The sequence below is a fragment of the Falco rusticolus genome, chromosome 10 (assembly GCF_015220075.1).
Source record: "Falco rusticolus isolate bFalRus1 chromosome 10, bFalRus1.pri, whole genome shotgun sequence".
NCBI lineage: Eukaryota > Metazoa > Chordata > Aves > Falconiformes > Falconidae > Falco > Falco rusticolus.
The window spans coordinates 29819379-29841845 of record NC_051196.1 but is presented as its reverse complement, the minus strand read 5'-3'; the positions used below and the strand labels follow the sequence as shown (position 1 = coordinate 29841845).

At 40.2% G+C, this 22467-nt stretch overlaps 1 protein-coding gene across 5 annotated transcripts in view; it reads right to left on the bottom strand.

Annotated features, from left to right (window-relative positions):
• RIPOR3 (RIPOR family member 3) overlaps window positions 1–21074 on the bottom strand; it is a 53974-nt gene extending 32900 nt beyond the window's left edge. Inside the window, exons 1-2 of one of the 5 annotated variants that reach the window (XM_037401592.1) lie at window positions 20177–20203; window positions 11603–11671 (exon numbers count right to left, since the gene is read on the bottom strand). The gene's annotated coding sequence lies outside the window, so the exon portion shown is untranslated. Of the gene's footprint in view, window positions 1–149; window positions 203–11602; window positions 11672–19949; window positions 19969–20176; window positions 20298–20945 lie in introns of those variants that run through there. The other 4 variants (XM_037401594.1, XM_037401591.1, XM_037401595.1 and 1 more) reach the window with 4 other exon arrangements.
• Window positions 21075–22467: the final 1393 nt, after the last annotated feature.

Here is a 22467-nt window from a genome sequence, read left to right as displayed (position 1 = left end):
TCTGGCCTAGTCTACAAGTACAGGGAATTACTGTAAGTGACTATGCTTTAGGTACCGCTATCTACTAAAGCAGTAAGGAAAGTTGACGTGGATTTCCACAGGCAGAGATCCTGCAGTGAGCTCTGACTATTTCATTAGAAGCCACTCACTCAGTTCCCTGGGCTGAGGTCTAACACTCCCATGTCTTTGCCTGTTAAACAGGCTGTGCCAAGCTCATGAATAGATCTGCAAAAAACAGGCAAAAGATTTAGAAAAAGATGTGAAAATCATGAATCAGAGCTAAACAACTACCTGCTTTGCAAGCTAACTGATTTGTCAGAAGAGCTGTTGGGCATGGCTAGGTATTTGGAATCTCAGTGCATCGAAGTCCACATGACTCCATAGCTTCAGTAGTACCAACAGAAATCTGTTACGTGGAAAAAAATAGGTGCACCTTAATGATCATTTAATCAAACTGTACAGCACTTACGTTCTCTTGCTTTGAAAAGATGCCTCCTTAACACCTTCAATCAGAGACTGTACTTGCATAATATCACAGCTAAAGTTTCAAAATATTTTCTATTCTTTCCTCTAGTTTGCAGATGTTTATAAGACTGTGAACAGTCATCCCATCAAAAAGATCATTAGACTGAAAAAAACTAAGCAACTTACTGAAAAATGTAATTGTGTAACAAGCTGTTCACAGAAGAAACAAAAGGAATAGCCTCATGGTTATTGACCACATCCCTCATCAAGGCTAAGCTAGATTCCCAGGATCTATTCTTCCACTCTCTAACCTAGGAAAGTTAGTTCATGAGTAAAAGGGAAGAAGAAAGTGCAGGAAAAACTTGTCTAATTTTACAGGACTCCTAAAGTCTGCATAGCATGAGACTGAAAGCCTTTGAATCGTATAGACATGAAGCAAACAAAAACAGGCAGACCCTTCAGAGGGAACAGAAAGTGGGAAACGATGAGAAGACTCCCAAAGTAAAAATCTGTGATACTGTATTCTAGATGTGAAGAATTAAGTTGGGAACGTACAGAGCCCCAAAACTCAGCTGGTGAAAGAAAGGAATTGCTTAAGTTGCCTAGACGTGATTCTTCTCCCACATGTGTTTTCATAAATATAATCCTGGTCTTCAAGAAGATAGGCTGTTGCAAATTAGTAGAAATGGGACATGAATTGGACCTCACTTGCTCATAGCCATAAGCACTTAAAAATTCTCATGGGTCATTTGTTTTGTTTAACTGCACAAATCTCAGTCCTCAAGGCCACTGACCGTGTCATGCTCTGCTGTAACGCATAGCTACATTCAAAAGCAATTCACAAGCATATTTTCACAGTTCCCTCTTATAAGAATGAAGAGAATTTAAATAATGTTAGGAAAGCACCATTAAAGGGGGTTATCTTTCTGCCTTTGAAATAATGTCGACAGTCAAATACCACTTGGTACAACCCTGCATATATATTTTTCGTAGCGACCTACAAATCTTACAGCTCATTTCACACTTCTGAATAGAAGACTGTAAGTAGGATGTCAAGACAACATTTTATTTGTAAGGAAGATTTATAAATGCAGTTGTTTAAACAGAGGGGTTTGCTAGCCAGAGTGTCTGTATAAAAGTGCTGAGCTACATTACAACTGCTCCTGAGAAAAAGCATCTGGGCTCATCTCAGATTCAACTTTCCCTTTAGGCTAGAAATAAATCAGATAAGGACCCCCGACACGCTGAGTTCAGATCTGTCTTCCTACCTGTAACCTCTGCTGTGTAGGCCAATGTCTCCAAATCTCACAAATACAGGTATTATACCCTGGGGAGCAGAGGAACTTCCTCTCTTTTAATCTTCCCAAAAAGCACAGAATGTGAATACAGTAGCTAGCTAGGGGCTGGCATATGTGGAGCGCAAAAATATTGGGCCAAACTGAAGGAGTCTATTGCCAGGGGCAATAGAAACACCAAACTACTGGAAAAAAACATGGAGTCTTGAACAGTCTTACAAAGCTTGAGTCTTACACAGACCTCCAAACTGCCAGGTACTAATCGTCTCGAGCATTTTAATGGTGCAATTTTGTAAGATTTAAGACTTCATGTCTCAGAAATGTATTTTTAATATAAATCAAAAGAGTATTTTTTTCAAATCAGAGTATGTTTGTTTATCCTTGTTTCAATGATTTGCCATAATAGACTATTAGCATTTAACCTTCAGTGTTACCAAGTATCCAGGCATGCCGGGCCAAACATGTGAGGTTCTAATCAGCAGTGAGTACACTCAAACTGCATGTTCTGCTTCGTCTCTGTTAGTATTAGGATATTCCTCAAGTCGAATGACCTTCATCCTCTACAAACAAAAAACGGGTGTCTGTTTGTGTTTACGGCTAAACTTTTCCAGCCCTAGTCACATATTTAATTGTTTCTGGGCACAATGGTTTCAAAAATTTTATGAGGAAAATATGACTCACTGACTTCTTGCAAAATATTTCTGCTTGTGTTTGAACTTTAAATTAGTAGCCATGTTTTTCTTTTAGTACCTCCAAGAGGTTCTCTTGAACTTGATGAACTGTTGCTGAAGTAAGGTATTCATGTTTCCTTACAATTTATAATGTTCCAGTTGTGAACGACCAGTTGGTTATAGGAGACACACACTTACTTCTAGTTCTGTGTCTGCAAAAATTGTACCGACTTCTGTTTCCTTCAGCTAATTGTGGACACACACATCGAGCTGACAGCCCAGTCAACAAGGGGCTACATATCTCACTAGTATGCCAGTGCCCGCTGTTCACTGGCTTTGGCAAGCAGCAGCTGACTAACAAAATAAAAGCCAGTTTGAAATGGAAGTAAATTATTAGTCACTATAGGAAATTAACACAATGACTGAACACAAACTATCAAATGTCAATCACTTAACGTCTTAGGATCATGTTTGTGATTCTGGATACATTGTCTGATCATGACAATTCCTCTGACCACCTGATGCTAACTTTCTCCTTACATTTTTAGACTATTATTATTTTTATTTGTAAATATTACATTAGCTTTACTTGGAAGGGCAATAGAGCCATTCTATCTTCTAGTTGTGGAAGCTGAACAGAGTCGATTTCATTTTGTACTATCACAACATAATCCTTTTCTCAGTATCAGATGTGCTCAACATTTTATTGGAGGGACTGCAGCTCTGACCGTAAAATATGTGGCTTATATTTCTGCCTATACAGAGAATCATCTTAGTTAGTAGATTTCTGCATAGCAGAGTACATAGATTTTATTGTAGGGTTGCCACCTAGAATCTATGTCTTTTTAAAGCATTCAGAAAATTCACTTCAGCCCCACGGCAGCCAAACAAATTTGCCATTAAAGTGTATTGGTTCTATACCATTTCTACTGAAACTCTACTTTCACTGTACGAAACCAAAATCAGTGGTAATTAAGTAGAAGAACATTTAGGGACTTTAGAGACATTCTCTGGACTTACTCCAGACATGATCTCTGATTCCCACTAATCATCTGCTGTTTCAAAAAAACCTTCCAGTCAAAAGTGTGAAGTTACTCATTCCACTTCCCTGAATTTATTACAAAATCCACCGCCATAAGTGTTTGGCTGCTGTAATTGCACCTGTATTGGGGTTTCAGCTGATAGAAATATATTTTGCAAACACTTAATAGATGAAAAGAGAACCCTAACATAATTACACCAGAAAATTTCTAACGTAAGTCAAATTTAAAGGCTGATTTTACAAACTGGGCTACATTTGTATTCTATCACATTGACGTAATCACAATTATTGTTCTTCCCCTCATTTATTTCAAAAGTCAGGAACAATGGAATTAACTAACACTTCTGAAAGCTTATGATGGGTGGTATCCATTTCAAAACATTTGCGGCAGACAATGGCATTTGGGTCTTTTATGACACTGATAAAGAAAAAAAATCAGATTGCCACAATACTGTCAAAAAAAAAAAATCAGATTGTTACAATACTGTCAAACATTTTCAGCAAAGCCTTAGGGCTGATCTGGGCCTGAACCACTGAAGCTTTTTTTTATTTCAATGTACCATGGAACAGGCTGGAAATTTCTAGACCTTGGCACATTACTTTGCAGGATTGGATATCTAAAGAATCCAGACCATTAAAATTAATGAAACTCTTGAGATGTGATAACATCATGACTCAGCCCTAATTACTCTTAAAGGTAGATGTAATGAAGGCTGACTGAAGAAAGAATGAAGTGACCATCTTGTGTACAGCAGTCTTGAATCCACTGGGAAAATACACACTGTATTTAATCTTTGCTCTTGAGCATTCTTTAGAAAAACCATTGACCTCAGTAGCAATGTCTACTTTGCTAGATAAACATTCCAAATTTATGATTAAAACCCCTTCAATTTTAAGCATTTTTTGTGCAATTGTTAAGACAAACATTCTATTTATACAGTTATTGGCAGAACTAAGAAAAAATTTTCTGGTTATTTTTCTAGAGAAGAAAAGTAATTTGAATTAGGGAGACAGAAAGTGCCCTTGATGCTACATCTCAGTAAACAGCATTACACTCAAATAGGGATCCTTTCTTCAGATAAATCCTTCCTGTGGAAAGGATCCACAGCAGAATCTGAAAAGGTTATATGTAATTCACTTCAATTTAGGAATTGTGACTTTCACTTCAACTTGGGAATTGTGACTTGTGGATATCATTTATCTAAAACTGGTGTCTCACACCAACACATCTAACCTGTAACTAGCCCACCACGCAGACAGGGGAAAAGCCACTGCGGTTACAGAAAGGGGAAATGTATGTTTGATATTTTGTTTTCATATGGTAAAACAGATTTGTGAAAATGGAGGTAATGGAGGCCAATGATGAGCTTTCGAAATTTTTCCTTTTAGTATTTTTGTCATCTGTCTCTGAAGCACAAAGAGGTAAATTTTGCTTCTCCCTTGCACTTTTCCTGCTCTTCCATCTCACCTGATCATTTCTTTCTCCTGCCTTGTTTCTATAATGGGCATAAAACAATGTAGACAGCTGAACTTGTTCAGCTTTCTTTACAGAAAAATGCAATCCACGCAGGAAACCATCTTCTACCGAAGAGGTAATTTTAGCTATGGTGCTGTAAAGTCCACTGTATGTAGCTGTACAGAGCCATGAACAATCATTCTTCTACTCATATTCACCAGACATTTCTGCTGTTGTAAGACTAAGCAATGTGAGCAGTTACGTAGCAATTTTGCTGCAAGTGGAAGATTTTGCTTCTCTACATAGCTGCACATGTGTTCTGCAGAACTTCTTCGCCTAAATCTGTTTGATTTTTAGATGGGCCCTTTACTTTGCATCAAACTTACATCTGCCAGGTTGCATTTTGAAAAACTCAAATGATTCAGGAATACAATACCATTTTCAAAAGTAATCTGGGCTCTTAGGAGCTAGTTCAATTGATTTTTAATAAGAATTACATTCATAGCTTATACTATTTAGAAAGATGGTGCTTAGTGTGTAACTCATTTTGGTATTCTTGCAAATTTTATCTAGGCAGATTCAACTCTTGCAATATATATTTAAATACTGCATACTTGACATACTTTCCTCCTAGCTGTGTTCAAGCCATAAAAAGAAAATCAGATAAACAGCTTTGATCCAAGTTATTGCTTTAGTCATTAGGCCCTTCTATAGCTTTATGCCACCTTCTGGAAATGAAGTTCTGGAGTCCAGGTTTCCTGTGCAGCAGTAAATTTAAATATCATAAACAGTCCCCTCTGATAGCTTCTCCTGTGCTGGAGGTAGTGCCTCTAATGTAACCATTTCAGTGCAGGTCTTTGAACACAGGACTCAACTTTCAAGTCCAAGATGACCTGTTTTTCAAGCCTGTGATTCAAAATGTTGCTGTATTTCTAATTAGTTTGCATCTAAGCATACAGATCCCAGTTCTATTCTCAGTGACAGTGGTGCACATCCAGAGGAAATTAAACAGTCATTTATTCCAGATTTCCAGTAGAATCCCGGGCAGAAATGTTGGCCTGCACTTAGTTAATGACCTGGAAACTATTTTTCAAGACATAATTTTGTGGTCAATTTTGCACCTCCCTCTAGTGGCAGCAGATATCAAACAAATGAAGCACAAAGGAGACCTTGTCACGGATCACACACTGATGTATTATGCCTATTTCTTTCATGGAAATTTGGTACTTGGAATCAAGGTTGGCTGTAAATCCCACTGTAACTTTTTGGTAATGTTGTAATAAGAAAAGAATCAGCGATTGCATATAACCAAAATCCTCGTTTACTTCCTTTGCCAGTATGTGGCATATTCATACAGCCACATGTAGTTTCTCCATGCTTGCCTACATCATAGCTCTTCTAGTTGCTGTGAGCACTTTTGCATTGAGTTTGCTTTCCTTCTCAGGGGAAGGCACAGAACAATTCACCCATTATCAGCTGATTTATGAGCACAGGGCTTGCTGCTAGCTTCTCTGGTTTCAATTTCGAACTTGATGACAAACTTGCAAGCCTGAATCAGAGATTCAGGAATGTGGCAGGCTCCACACGCTAGCCTGACTTGTAGCTTTTTCAGCTTTGGCAGAATTTGAGTCTGCAGTTAGCTTCATTATAATGAATACTTAAAAACAAATTCCTAACAAGAGAAGAAGCAGATGGCGCTGAGGGAGAGCAATTTACAAGTGATGAACTGGCTCTTCCATTTCTGACAAAGGAAAATTTGCCTGGCAGCAAGGCACTAAATCCTACCAATTCCATCCTTGAGAGGTTCCTTCTTCTTAATTAGGAACACCAAAGAACATTCTTCTGTAATAGATTTCTCATTCTCCTTGTTTGCCCCAATCTATGCGTGAATGTGTATTACAGATAGACTTACCAGGTGTGACCCTGTCTCCATATGTCAGCTAATGCAGAAGCCTCTTAAAAGCCCATTTGCAGGTCAAGTATGAAATAAGGAAGGAAATAAGGAAGGTCCTGTGTCTCAGCCTTAGGGTTGTGGAAAGCCCCAAGTCTAAGCTTCAATAGAAATCACCATGGTGGATAGCTACATGTTTTGACTATTATGCTGAGAATGATACATAATAACCAAAACAGATGACAAACTTCCAGTAATAGTGAAATCTGAAGTGCAACATTATGTGAGATGTACTTTGTTATCTTCAAAAACTGAAGTCTGTGAATCACTGGTATGTGTCCTGGGGCATGCTTCTGAAGTGGGAGAAACTGTCTGTCATTTAGGTGTCTGATCAAGAAAATTGTCCCTTCATCAAGAACTAAACCATTAAGTCAACTTCCTATGGCAACCATGTTTTATTCCCATAAAAGTTACCAAAACAATCTTGTGCAACAGAAATAATGAAGTTGCTAAGTTAGGATCAGTATCCCAAAGAACACTGGAAAAAGACGAAAAGTATACAAAATGTCATATAAGAGGGAAATAGGATAGAGAAAAGTTTTATGTTTTAAAACAAAGTATTTTCTTTAATGCTGAATAGACACAGACTGAGTTTTTTCAGAGTCAGTATTTCCACTCCTGATTAGTGAATCTCAGTACCCATCTTAAGATAATGAAAAAGGGTGTATTTTTTAAGAAATAGATATCAAAATCAAGACAATTTAGAATGTCTTTTATCGGCCAGCTAACAGCTGAAGTGTCAAAAAAACTACTTGGTGTGTTTGAACATTTTATCTAGGCTGAAATTACTCAGTATCTTCTAACACAGGCTTGAACTCTACGTTTTCTAACAATTTAGGGTAGCTGTCATAGCAATCCTAACACTGTGTGCTTCACCAGTGTTCCCTTTCTGTAGACACTCCACAAGCATGTAAACTTAACTTGTGGAAAAAAACAAGAACCTTTGAATATGTGTTGATATATCTGTGCTTTCCCCTTCATTTCTTACCAATTCCTAATACATGTGCTCTGACATTCATGGCCTGTATTTTTTATGCTGTTATTCTCTGCTTTTATTTGGTTTGGGTTTGTTTTTAATGAGGTGAACTTTGCACAGCCCAACTCCAGCTCCTATAAAATCTGTGTCTTAAATGGCCAGATCTAGTGATTTCTGTACGGAGCAAAAAAAAAAAAAAAGGCCTACATACTAACCACACAGCTGTACTTGGAAACAGATGTGTTACCCCCTTTAAACTGAACTAATGAGGACAGGATTATGGAACAGATAGGTCAGGAAAACTTCTGTCTAGATTTTGAATTTGGAATTATGGAAAGAGTACAGAAGAGACTGGTGCTTCCACATAAGTGGAGGGGAAAAGGATGGTAATTCTGCCAACAATGAAAATTTGCACTGCTACACCATCTTCAAGGCACTTCCAACTTTGTGACCCTGTTCATCCCACTGTCAGTTCTATCCACTTAACTCGCACAGGTTTCCCTCCCATCGAGAGCAGGCCAGACCCTCAGTTTAAATGAACTGCTATTCAAATCAATCGATTTACAGAAGTCCAGGATTTGGCTCTGTGTCTCCTTTGCATTTAGCAGGTGTGAAAGCACTCTAAATCACTTCTTTCAAGACATATAAAACATAAAGTAGACCAATTATTTAGGATCAGATGCTGTGAAAACCATAACTTCTGATAGAAATCTGACCAAACATGTAAATTTTTGAAACTAACTTTGCCTATTAGTGTGTTCTTGAAAGTGTCTTCTGCTGCTAAGTCAGAAATAGATGGGGTTTTTTAGGACCGTCGCTTCTCTGCCCAATCTTTCTCCCATCAGAGTCACTGGGGGCATTGCCATAACTTCAGAGAGAGGACGAACAAGACCTTTGTAGTCATGATTTGGCGCTTACACTGGAAAAATGCAGTACTGATGGCTTTCTATAGAAAAGATGCATCACATTTTCCCTCTGGTTCCTGGCTTAAGCTTCTTTAAAAAATTATTGTTGATTTGTCTTTAAATGCTCTTCATCAATACACTGCCTTGCAATACAGAGCGGGTCCCTTGCACTAATTAACAGCAGCAAAAAAGAATCTTCTGCTGTGTAAGGCTTTGTGAGACACAGCCATTACATGCAGAGGAAACTGGGATTAGTGGGGCCCTAGCTCCCCCAGGGACTACCATAATATAAATTATTAATAATAAAAATAAACATTGGCTAGCTTGAACTTCTCTTCGTCCCCTTAGAGCTTATTTTTGTGATGGAATTAGCTAAATAAAGCCCACTTGAAAGAATGCTTAATTGCAAACTGTCCAAACAAAACAAAATGGAACTAATTGCTTCTTAAACATTCAAAAAGAGATGACTTTGGAAACAGCTTAAAGACTAATGTATGTTAGGATACATGTGGGGAAGTGAGCAGTTAAGCAAAATGCAGTCTAAAATGGACAACATTTACTTTTAAACCAGGTATTCAAGTTTTGTCAGTCTAGTTCTGCCTAGTTTGGATTATTTCAAGCCTAAACAGAATTACAGCAATACTCTCTTGGAAATCATAAAATCAGAAGAGACGTCTTGTGCACTGACTTCTAGATGTAGTTTGCCGAGGAAAGACTACAAAATCCACAATGATCATTACTCCATGGAGTGCCCCTTAAAACTGTCTTGGCCTGAAAAAGATAGCTTAACAAAGGCTACCATTTTAAGTGTTTTTTCTAAAGCAGTTATTTCCCTGGAAGTTGGGTAGGAAGAGCTTACACAAACAGTTCTGACAACACATCTCTAAAGGACAGTGGTGATGCCTTCCATCAGAATAACTGATTGCAGATCTGCCATGGCCTTTATAAACTTCCTTTCTTCAGGCCTGTTTTTGTAACTGCTATTTAATTCAAATATTTCACAGTCAGCAAATAGAATCTATTTGGGCATGTGAAAACTCCCTTTCCACATTCATTAATGGTTAAAAATTTAATGTTTTCTTAAACACTTACTTCTTAAATCAGAAATATTTCTAGCAAGACTAGAAAATTATATCTCTAATGCAACTGAAATTTGTAAACAAGGAAAAAAAGTGTACATTAGAAAGCAGCAAGAGATAAATAAGTTATAACCAAAATCATACAGTCAAAATAATTTTAAAACATAATTAGTCATACAAGTTTTCTTTGGAGGACCACTGTGTGCTGTTATATGAAATCAGACCAGTCGTAAGCCATTGGAAGTGCACTGCCTAACCAGCCACATGTTTACTTTTCCACTTATCAATAACTGACATTAACAAGACTTCTGCCAGAGATGATAAATTCCTGGAAACGTCAGGCTCTTCTATATCACCCAGCCCAAGCACAAGAGAGCTACTCACTGGGGAAAAAAAAAAAAAAAAAAAAAAAAAAAAGGCAGACATAACTGGAAGTGCTAAGCAGAAGTTGCTCAGCAGGATCAGCTGAGATCAAACCACTTCAGCATTTAGGCCAAAAGCTAATCTAATTTGAAGGTCCCTTGAAATGTCATGAATATCATCAACAAACACGGCAAGAGTCACTTATGAAAATGCATTTCAATTTTGTGCACACACACACACAAAAAAAAAAATCAATCAGCTCTCTGTCAAACTTCTTCAAAGACTGTGAACCCAAATGTTTGTTCCCTGAGGACTCAAAGCTTTTACTGCAACAAGTAGTCACATCTGCTCAGTGTTTCGTATTTTTCAGCATTGCAAGGAGTTTTTCTTAGTTCTTGGACTGGTTTACTCAGCATCTATGTGTAAGTACAGCAACAAAACTCCAACAGAAGAGATAACCGAGGTCTTCTGCAGCTTGTTTCTACCTCTCACCCCAAAAGACACAGGCAATCCTGGCAAAATGAGTATTCTTATGTATTTTGCCAGCACAGCTGTCTCTTCATGAGTTTCACCTTTTAACATTCCTCTTAATGCTTACACCTATGCCAGAAACTTTTTTACACAGATCTATACAGCTACACCTGAAAGGTTTGTTGTTTTTATACATCTAGTATAGTTTTGAAAGGTATTAGTAGTCTGCAGATAATGTAAAAAAATCAACATGAAAATCATCTGTGTATCTCTACTACCAGCACCTCGCTGCTATCAGAATATTGGTATTATTTACCATTAAAGTTCTCCTAAAATGAATGGAGCAACTTGGCAAGCCTGTGCTTCCTATCAGCATAGTTAAAACTATCCCTCAGACCTAAACCAATTAGTACTAACTCATGCACAAGTTTACTGTGCACCATAACTGCTTCAATACTTGTGTCTTTTGATAACGTAACCATGTTGGTAAAAGAAACCATTTTTCACAGTCCTTAACCTAATTTAGCTGAGGAAAGGAATTTGTAATATAGACAGGCACTTAAAAGCTGTAGAGAGGGGCTTATTACTTGTGTCTCGTTAGATACTACAAGAACTTTGCTAGTACAGCATCAGGGAAAAAGAAAACATTGTATTAACATACAGCACTGCCATATCAATACAGCTGCAGAAGCTTTTAATGTCATATGTCTACATCATTAAAAAAAAAAACCAATTGAAATGAAATAATAGCAGTACTACCTTTAAGCACAGAACAAAGGTTAGTATGGCTACATGGCAAGTGTAGAACAACTACAATTTTCAGTTTATAAAAAAAATCTGTGGGCAAGTCCCTCATGCCACATAAAACAAGACCTATTTTTGTGATGTAAATTGACTTAGTCTGTGTTACCCAGACTCTATTACTTACCTACAAGCCAATAATAATTGAGACTACTCTTGCAGAATAGGATCGTGCCACTTGACAACACTGGGCTCCCTGTAAGAAAGTTCTCTTAGTTCCTTTCAACACGGAAGGAGTGAATTGTAATGCTAACATGCACACTGAGTCAAGAGAGTAAAGAGCTCTTACCCAAGACCAACAAGCCAAAGACCCAAGGTATCAATCAGTTCACTGTACATACTGAACCTTAGTTCATCGGCTCCTATTGTCCTCATAGAATGAGGACAAACAACAGCCACCCTCAGGATGTGGTATGTAGGGAAATGCCACTCAGGTTTGCATCAAGTTATAGTTATTAGAGCTGCAGAGAGATCCAACACAAAAATGGACGGACACATGCATAGTCCATATTCACACAGCTGTTGCTTGACTGATAATTTAAGGAGTCCTGGTAATGGATGAGATCACCAGCAAAGAACTTTATGTTTCGGGACAACACGTAGGCCAAACAGCTACATATCACAGTACTGTGATGACTCCAGTGATATCAAAGGCACTATGTATGTACTGATCTGCTTTTTTGGCATCAGACAGGCATGATTTGTGAAAGACATAATCATCACGCATCTTGCCAGATGAGCCTGAGAGGATGGCAGCAGTGTCCAGAATGCTGAAAGGTGCTGTAAGCACAACAGTGATACGCCTTCCCGTTAATAAGGAACCATGCCTGGCTGGAGAGGCAGTAAATAGAACAGTACGTCCCTGTGATGTTCTATGTCCCCTGGCAGTTTTCCCACACTTGCAATATGACCCTCCAAACACCAGTGCATGGATCATTGATCTTACGAACTCACATTTGTGATCCTCTACAGAATTGTCATTGAGAATGTACAGATCAAGAACTTACTGGCAGCAAATCACTCTCGGGTGATCTTCAAAATTCAGAAATGGCCATTCAGATACAAAATATCCATGTTGACAAGTGATTCCAACAACATACTAAATCAGATCCAGAATTAAATCCAGATCCTGACACAGTTAACAGCAGTAATGGCAGACAGTGCATTCAATCTTATAATAGAAAAATGGTGTTTTATTCCATATGACTTGGCTTACTCAAGAGAAATATTTTACAATAAGCTACAGTTTTACTGTATTGTAAAGATAATCTGACAATTACAGGTCAAAGGATACTTGCTATTGCTTTAAATGGAACTAAAACCAGTCAAATTCATACACATACAGGGGAAAGATTAATCATGTACTACTACAGCTCTTGAGAAAACAAACTAGGCTGGGCAGATATGGAATTATGTCTGGATTGGAGATCTTACCAGAAGATGCAGTATATGTTCTCATCCAAAGCCTTCTCCTGCAAAGTACATACTTCTTAGACTTGTGGTTTTGTTCTTGAAGAACCCAAACCCCAAGCAATGTTGAGATACTCTGCACTGCTACTTGTTTTGCACTTCTGATGTTTGTTTGCAGGCAGCTGGGATGTCTGCACTGATTTTCTAAGGTTATTTAAATTCGTCTTTATTTGTTAACAAATTATGTTGGTTGCACAACACATTGGCATGTGAACACTTCAGAAAAGGGAGGGGCACAACTCCGCCTCAGTGGAATTAGGAACAAGATCCAATGACTTCAGCAGAGTTACACAAAGGATAGCTCTATTGTTTCAGTGGGAGTTGTGGTTAATTAAAGTAGTATTTCCTGTAAGCTTTCTACATGCAGGATTCTCTTCAAAGGTGACATTACCTTCAAGATCACTGTGTGGGCTTCCATTTTGGACAATGAATAACAAAAGCCTAGTGACAGTTTTCCATAAAATACATATATATATATATATATACACACTATTGTACTAAAAGCATGAAAAAGGGCACACAGTGAAGTGCAGATATAAATAAATATATATTTATACTCACACACAACAAACCTGTTGTATAGTGATGTTGAAGCTGAGATCTTACTGATGGAATTAAATTGATGCATTTTTACACACGATCCAGCCATTTTAACTGCTCTTTTGTTTTGTCTTCCATTGTAAAAACCAGGTAACTAACGCTACAGATCAGTTGTCTTCAAAACTTTAGAAAAGCCTGTGAACCTTCTGTATAGATCAAGTATTAGCCACATTTTCACATACCGTTACCACTCTATTGTAATTCCTCAAGCAGCTGCATATGCATCTGTAATATCTCTGTGTGTCAAATCTTTCTGAAAACCCTGACCTACTATTTGAACAGACCTCATCAAACAAAATCCTTCCTTATAATCCAGAGAAGCCCTCTAAACTCTTTTTGTGAAATTTCAATTACATAATGTAAAAACTGCAGAAATTCAGCACATAGGTAAACTGAAGGTTATTTACATTATATTTTGCCTGCACTAGTAGAACTATAAACCTATTCATGCTAATACTGAAGCAGTAAACATTAAAATATTAAAGCACACTGAGGTCTTTGAATTGCCTCCCTGTTTATCTGTTGAGTCCCAGCATTGGAGAATGATTTTTCCCTCTTCAAGTCTGCAGCAATTTAAATAATAAAACAGAGGTTATGTAAGTGCAGTGAATTATGGAAAAAATGTAAGTGGAAAGTACATATTTTTTAAATGCACTTGAATAACTCAAACGCAGCTGAACTGACATTATTCAGACTTTCCAGTCTTATTCAATACTGGATTGAAACCAAGCACAAGAAATTTCAGGCCCAAAGGACATTTTTAAGAAAATTATAAGTACCTATATTTCTAGTTTACAATGTCTATTTGGGAAGGCTCTACTGCCTAAAGAAAGACTAACCTAGCTTCTCATGGGACCAAACAAAAGGGATGTGAACTAATTAAGGGGACGTTTGGATCAGTTTGCAAATAAAGACTGATTCAGCCCCAAAGAACAACCAAACCAGAAACCTGGATTCAAGTATCTGTGGTCTTCTAGTGAAACACAGATGCAGATTCTGATCCAAATTTGACACTGAAAGTTCATTTCTAACCTGTGCAGACACAAGCTCTAGGCCCAGCTCTGCATTCCTTCCACACCCACAATTGGAGTTCTGCCTGAATAAGGAATGCAAGAGAGAAATGAATTTCTTATCTTTATGGCAGATCTTGTTTGGTGATGTACACGCCTGTGAACCTGCCAAAACTCAAACGTGTGACATGGTATGCAAAAAGATTTCTCTTGCAGGACACTTAAAATACGGTAAAACTATTTTCATAAGCATAAGTAATTGCTTCTAACTCTAGTATACCTGAATATATTCCGATACTTCTGTTATAAGCAATTTTCATCAATGCAAAAGATCCCAGATTTGTATGGGGGAAAAAAACCCAAACCAGTAATAGAATGAATAAATTGTGCATTTCCAAACTGAGGGGCATTTAAAAATACGGCTATATGAAAAAAAGCTTAAAAAAATAAATTTCACAGAGGGAAAATACTAAGCAAACAAACAATAAAAGAAGGCTTCTTGGCATATTTTATGTCCATTATCCTCCAAAATCCCAGGGTAGCATTATGCATACAGATGCATATGGTAAATTTTCCATCACTCCAAAGAGACATGAACTTCACCCTGGCTTTTGATAAGATAAATGCAATTACATTTCCTTCAACTACCCAGCCAGCAGTATTACAAAATTTGCAGGGAAGAAGACTTTTCAAATGCACAAATGACAAAGAATTGTGGAAACAAGTCTCTTTATGTGTGAATCTTGGCCTTTTTAAAATCTTCCCAGATTTTTGAGCCAAGTTTATACAAGAAATGCCCACCAATGTTAGTTACAGATGCTGTACTTTATGATGCATCTATGATAAAATTGAAATCCTAGTGCAGACACAATTTAATCAGCATTTTTGTTAGTTTAAATTAACTTGGTCAAAAATCAGTAGAAATTGTACCAAAAATAATTTTTTTTCTAGTATCCACATCTGGAGGGTTTCTGACAATTATTCCATGCACCAAACTGTTCTGGTGTAGCTGTGGCCTTCCTATTTTTCTCTACCCCAAACAATATGCAAAACTGTAGGATAAACATGCCTTTCTGTGGTCAAAAAAGTGAAAAGGTGATATTAAGGTAATTCATGTTGCATTTGGTCCAGACAAATACTTTCATAATAGTTGAGAAGGCTATGTTGATTAGAGTATCCTGTGCAACTATTCTGAGAAAAAGAAATGCTAGCTAAAATCTAGGGCTTTGGCTGCTTCAAGGCTTCCTAGGTAAGATTAAGTCAAAATATTTCCTATATACATTCCCCCTTTTCATCAGCATGTCAACTGTAGTAAGAATGTGCTACTAATTTTCAGGATCAAAATCTGAGATAATTTTGTATTGTCAAATGTTTCCTTACTTTCACAGAAACAACTATTACTGGAAATATTTTCTAAAGCATGTTGCAAGCGGAGCTGAGTAAATCAGCTAGCACACTGCGCACTTTTCAAGGAAAAAGTTTCTAAAAATGAGTCAGGATTTAATAAAAAATGTCTCTGAGGTACGTAACTCATGCCCATAATAGAATATTTTTCAAGTTTTCAACCCTGTATAGAGAATTTTAAAACACTAACAGATGTATGAAACAAAAAAAGCAAAATTCTCCCTTATTCTCTGCCATGCACACATATAACACACAGGAACCAATGAGAAGCTCTAAAACATTTTCCACTAGACAGACAATTTGCTTGCAATTCCTTCTCCCTTTAAATTGTTTCTGTGGCAACACATCTGGTGCTGTAATTCTGGGCCAGAACATTAACTATCCTGAAAGAAGAAAGTTATGTTGTTGTTCTGATCTGCAAGAATGTGAAGCAGAAAGAGATCTGCAAATACACGTAATCAGATAGCCCTTTATGCATTCATAGTTGCACAGAATATTAGCTACCGATATTTATGCATAGCTTAAAATTACATGTTTAAAAATGTTTCAATAATGGTTAGAGAAAACTCTTGTGATGAGCAGACATACCGTGACCCAGCTTTTTTTAAACAAAATGATGAGTGCTTTGTTACCGCTGTTCCTGCCCTATGAAATAAGCGAGGAAAGTATTCAGCTAAGAGGAACAAGGCTCATTCCCTAATCATAAATATAACTCATGATATTGATTTCTTATCATCTCCCCAGTACTATGTAAATATTATTGTATTATCACCATTTTACAGCTGAGATATGTCAGAAGCACATAAGGACAAAATGTCTGAAGTGCCTGTTAAAATTCAGATGCCCCTATTATTAATTACCCATAACACGCACCCCTTGCCTCTCTAAGCTCTTGAGGGCCAGCAGATTTTACTGGCCTTACTTGAAATGATAGGAACCTATTGATACTTGATGTAAGCCTCAGACATCCCAGCTTGAGCACGCCAGCATTCTCAGAATCTGTAGTCTGAGCAATTTAGTTGTAGAGAAAGGAAAGAAAAACAGGAATAGAAATTTACAGCCCCAATGCAGTTTGCTAAGTCAACAAGTGAACATTTTTTTTAATCACTAATAATCCTGACAAGTCTGTCTGAAATCTTAAAGTCATACTACATGACTATAATGAAATGAAAGTTGTTATGGGTATTTTACCATGCAACTGAGATCGACATCTCAAGATATAAACCCTACTGTGGATCTTAATTCATGACACAAGGGCTAGAGCAATTTGCAAGAGCTACTGCATTCATTTGACTCAGCCTGGAGTACTATGAGTTAAAAAAATAATGAAAGTGGATTTTTGCTACTTCATCAAGCAGATCAGGGATGAATTCATATGTTGGGGAAAGAACACACCTGATGAATAACAAAATATCACTGACACAGTTACTTTTCCAATAATAATTGCATTTAAGTTCCCCATTAAACTAATTTTATTTTTTAATTTGAAACAGCTAAATTCAAATCTAGACCAGCTACACATAAATCGGTTTGCTAACTACACTTACAGTACTTTCTGTATTAACAATAAAGAAGACAAGATCGTCTTGGTGTTCTGATCCTCTAAATTACTCATGATTAAATGCACTGATTGGCTGAAAACCAAGTTTTCCCCTAAAAAATTGAATTGAATAAAAATAATAGTTTTCAGGCATGTCTTTGAAGACATACTGGTTTAAAGTAACCTGTGCTCAGGGGCAGTAACCTGGCAACAGAAATGGAAAAGTTGAAAAAAGTGGATAAAACCTGGTATTTCATAAATATGTATGTCCCTTTTGTACTTGCAGAGGCACCATCTTATGATCAGAATTAAACGCAGCACCCTGAGCACCTGCAGTCATTAAAGGCCGGCTGATGTCCTTTGCGAGACTTGCAGTCTGTATAATTTTGGATTGTCACCAGCCAATCATCTTCCAAAATCCAGCTCTGGCCAATAACAGTCTGGGTAAGTCAACTCTGTTCCCTTTTTCTCAGCCTTCTGGCTAAGACCGAGTGTGTATATTTAACTAATATTAAACCTACTATTTTACATAAAACATCTCCTTCACTTCCAATTTAGCCTTTCTATTTATTTCATCCAAACGGCATAAGTAACAAACCTTCCGAGACAGTTCCCACTCCCTTCTTTTATCGTGTATAACTTTCTATACACAGAACCTCCGTTTTGTCCTGGTGCACTGTAACACCACATTATCACTCCTCAAACCCCTGAGAAAGAGACACATTAAAATCGTAACATTCCCCCCTCGCAGACTGAGTCTGGTTTCCTTTTTGAGCCCTAATGGCTCTATTCCTCTTCTCAGGTTCTTTGTAAGGATACTGCAAAGGAATATTTGTGAAGGAATTAGCTGTGGAAGGGAATAAAGTGATATTGGTGGATTTGATATTACAGAGTCCCAGCTCCCTGCCTGGATTTCTCCTAAAGGAGCCCAGGGCTAGAGTGAACACTGTAGAGCAACTGTATGGCTGCTCTTTGTCTTGACAGAAGGAAATCATCTCATGTTTATACTACCCCTTAGGGAATACCATTACATAACTCACTGTTTGGCCTATATTTCCCCATTCTTGGCTCCACACTGTTAACAGAAACACCACTGCAGTAACTGCAGTTACTGACTCAAGAATCGAGCACCAGATAGGAACACAGGACCTGTCATCTCAGGGAAGCCCTTTAATTCCTCTAAACAGTATCCAGACTCCAATTGGAGGAAAATTTTGCCAAGCCAGTTGTTCCCTACTATATTGCCTGTGTTGTATCTCACACAAGTTCCCCTTTAGACCTGGAGCGTAAAGTAGGCTTGGCCTGCCATTCAATAACAGCTCCGTCCCATCTTGGCAGGTTTTGTGCAGCTTTTCCCACACTATTACATGTCGTGCTTATGTCATTCACTCTGAAGAATTCAGACAGCAGCATGTAAGTGATCAACTGCATGTGAGATGAATACAACAGAGAAGCAGTTCCTACCACACATGTTCCTTTAGACACCACATCTTTGTCAGATGTATCTCTCCATTCAACACGAAATGTTCCCTCAGACACATTTTGCATTGTTTACTACCCTTACAAATGATCTTCCTCTGCTTTCTTGTTTTTTCTAAATGAAGTTCTTTCCAAAAAGAGTATGTAATGCCCCTCATTAATAGGTGTAGCTCCCATTTTACAGCTGTGAAAACACAGGTAGAGACGGATTAAGTCTTGATCCCAGCAAAGGAAATGACTGAATCAGGAGTTCTGAGTACTGGTGCTGTACTCTGACTCTGGTTCAATACTCAAGAAATGGCTCAAGAAATATGTAACCTTATTTTTCAAATTCCTTCAAGTTTCTTTGGTTGATGAACAACTCGATTTCCATATGGCCCAACTTATTTAAAACACTTTTTAAAAGGGGAAATTAAACTCTGTCTGAAGCAAAACGTAACTGGGCTGTGACCCAAAACCTCAATTCGTATTTATGAGCAAATAAAACATAATCTCTGCACAGACAAAAAGAGTTAACTAAAATATAACCAGCCCATACAATGCCACCTCCAAAACACAAACCCTACAGGATGGCATAAACGTTGTCCTCTTTCCCACCTGCTCCAGCCAGATGTTCACCCCGCAGGGGGTCCCCGGGTGTTTGTGGGCATGAACGTGCTGTCTTCTGGGGCAAAAGCTACCGCGCCTCTTTGCGCGGTGCAGCCTCTGCAGGAATATCAGCATCCTTTGCAGCTTGCCTACCTACAGATTCCCGTAGACTCCTCAGGAGCCTACCGCCCCTATAGGTGACGAGGACCCCCCCATAGGTGACACGCACCCCCCTACTCGCTGATATGCCCCTCCACTGGGCGACATGCCCCCCCTCTCGGTGACATACCCCTCCACCCCGTGACATGCCCCTCCTCTCGGTGACATACCCCTCCACTCGGTGACAAGCCCCCCCCCCCCGGTGCCCTGCAGCTCTCACCCACCGGTGCGGTGCCGCTGCCTCCCCGCTGCCCCGCGCGTCTCGCAGCCCCGTCGCCCAGGCGGGCGCCCGGAGCGGCGCTACGGGCGCGCCGCGGCCCCGTCCCTCCCGCCACCGGGCAGGGCGGGGGTCGCGGGCGGGACACCGCCTCCCCCCGCCCGGCGCCGGGGCCGGCACCCCGCGCTGCCCCCGGCGGGAACCGCGGGTGCCCCGCGGCCAGGTGCCTCCTACCTGCCTCTCGGCGGCGGAGCGCGGCGCTCGGCTCCGCTCCGCTCCCGGGACAGCGCGGCGGCGGCCGGCGGCGCGGAGAGGCAGGGCCCGCCGGGACGGCCCCGATAGCCGCCGCTTATCGCCGCTGCCTGTCACCCAGCTGGGCTCCGCTTCCAGGAAGCCGCGGCTGCGGAGCGCCTGCCTGCTGCTGGATGCCGCCGGCCCCGTCCCGCTCGCTGCCTCCCTCCCTCCGACCCCCCTCATCCTGGCAGGGGGGCTGGGAAAGTGCAGCGCGGCTCCAGCACATGCCGAGCCTGCGGTCACGGCCCGGACCCTCTGCTATTAATCAGGAGCATCCCCAGCGCCCCCTTGCTTACTCCGGCTGCCTTACTGCAGGCCCCACCGCGCCGCAGGGCAAGGACAAACCGGCGACACGCGGGGACGGCCGCCCCTGCCGCCCCGTTGATGCCTCCGTTCCCCTGCCCCCGGATCCTACCCCTGCACTTCTCAGGCACTTTCTCCCGTGCCTGATTCTCTCCCTCCCTTCCCATCTTCCCTCCACTCCTCCTGCCCTTACCCCACGCTATCCCCTCACTATCCCTTTTAAGATTCCCTCCTCCTACAACCCTCGCTGTCCCAGATCTTCACCTTTCTTTCTCTCATTGCCTCCTCCCTTTCCCCATCCCAACCTCCCATAGTTTTCTGTTACTGAAGACATATACTTTGCTCTCTTTGATTCCTTGTTAACCAAAGCCCGCTCCGAGCCCTTTCTGCTGCGCTCGCTACTGACCTCCTTGTCGCTTCTTCAGGCAGGTACCGTTCCTCGAGAAGCAGCTTCCTTCTGCTCGCTCTCTAGACACCTTCCTGATAATCCTGACAAAAAAGATGTGAAATTGTGATGTAGAAAGCAGGCTGACATCCTGCCCGGCTCCTTGCCTCACCACATGAACCCACACAATCATATCTCTTTTCTTGTGAGCAATGCCTTGCCAGGCCTTTTGTAAACATCACCAGCCAAACGTGTGCCTGCCGTCCGCAGAGCCCCTTGGACTAGGGTTTGGCTCAACCCTCTTCCACTTTCCCCTGCGGTTTTTAGCACCGTTCCCCCATAAGGTTAGCATGCTGACTGACTGACGGCACGGGAAGCTTGACACTCCCCATGAGGAGAATAAGCTGACTGTGCAGAATTTGGGTATGCTCTTACAATAACTTTAACAGTAATAGTGTTTGCTCCCCTTTTCACCATATTCAGCAATATCTAGGACACACACAGGACTCTTCCCTCCTGTTTCAGGAGGATAAAACACAAACTAAAGTTCTGAAAGTGCCAGATGACCAGAGATCACACACAAGAACCTGTTAGGGCAGAGTTATTCTTTTCCTTTCCAATAATTTATGAAGTTGATCAGGATTTGTATTTTTCTGTGTGCTTGCTTCAAGGAAAGCTTTGAAAAAGGCAAGGGAAGATCTCTCACACAGCTGAATATGCTTTTAAGAAGACTCATGAGGGAATTAACACACATGAAAGTGAGAGCAGTAAGAGACAAAAACAGATGGGTTGATGGAGTTGGCTGCACAAACAACTCAAGCACTTTGGGCTTTAGATATTCTAGAAAGAACGGTGCTGAGACGCAAGTAGAAGTGAGTTTCACACAGGATCTTGAAACCGATTGGGGCTTGGAGCGCTGAAAAAGGCCATGGTGATACAGCATGGACAAGACTAGTAGCAGAGCTGGTGTACCCAGCGAGACAAAGCAAGGAGATGCAAACACAGGGACTTGTACAGGTCAGTACACGACACAGTCTAATAATTATACCTCTGCTAAATGTTCTCTTGATTCTCCTAGTATTTTGTGGTTTTATGATCAATCACACTGACTACTTGAAGAATGCCCCACTGGCAAATACAACCGCAGCAGTTCAAGGTGCAGCCAGCTGTGTGTCCTGTCTCTCGGCTCAGGCTTTCCAATCATGTAAGGCTGTCAGCAAAGCCGGGTGCGTGCTCCAGCCTCAGACCCCGCAGCACCAGCCGTATCAGGCCAACTCAAGCAGCACAGGACGGCGCTAAACCAGGGCCTGTGAGCGGCAGCAGCTGCAGTGCGGCCTCGTGCCTTTGCATGCCAGCCCCACAGCAGGGTGGAGCGCACAGGGGCTATTTTAAATTGACTTAACTGGATTTGCAGAAGGACATTTGTCAGAACACCTAATCTCTGCAGGAACCCTAGGCAACCGGTTGACCAAAAAACCTTTACTGTTACTGTCATTTCCTCCTAAACATGAGACATAATAAATTTCACAGACCAGACCCTCAA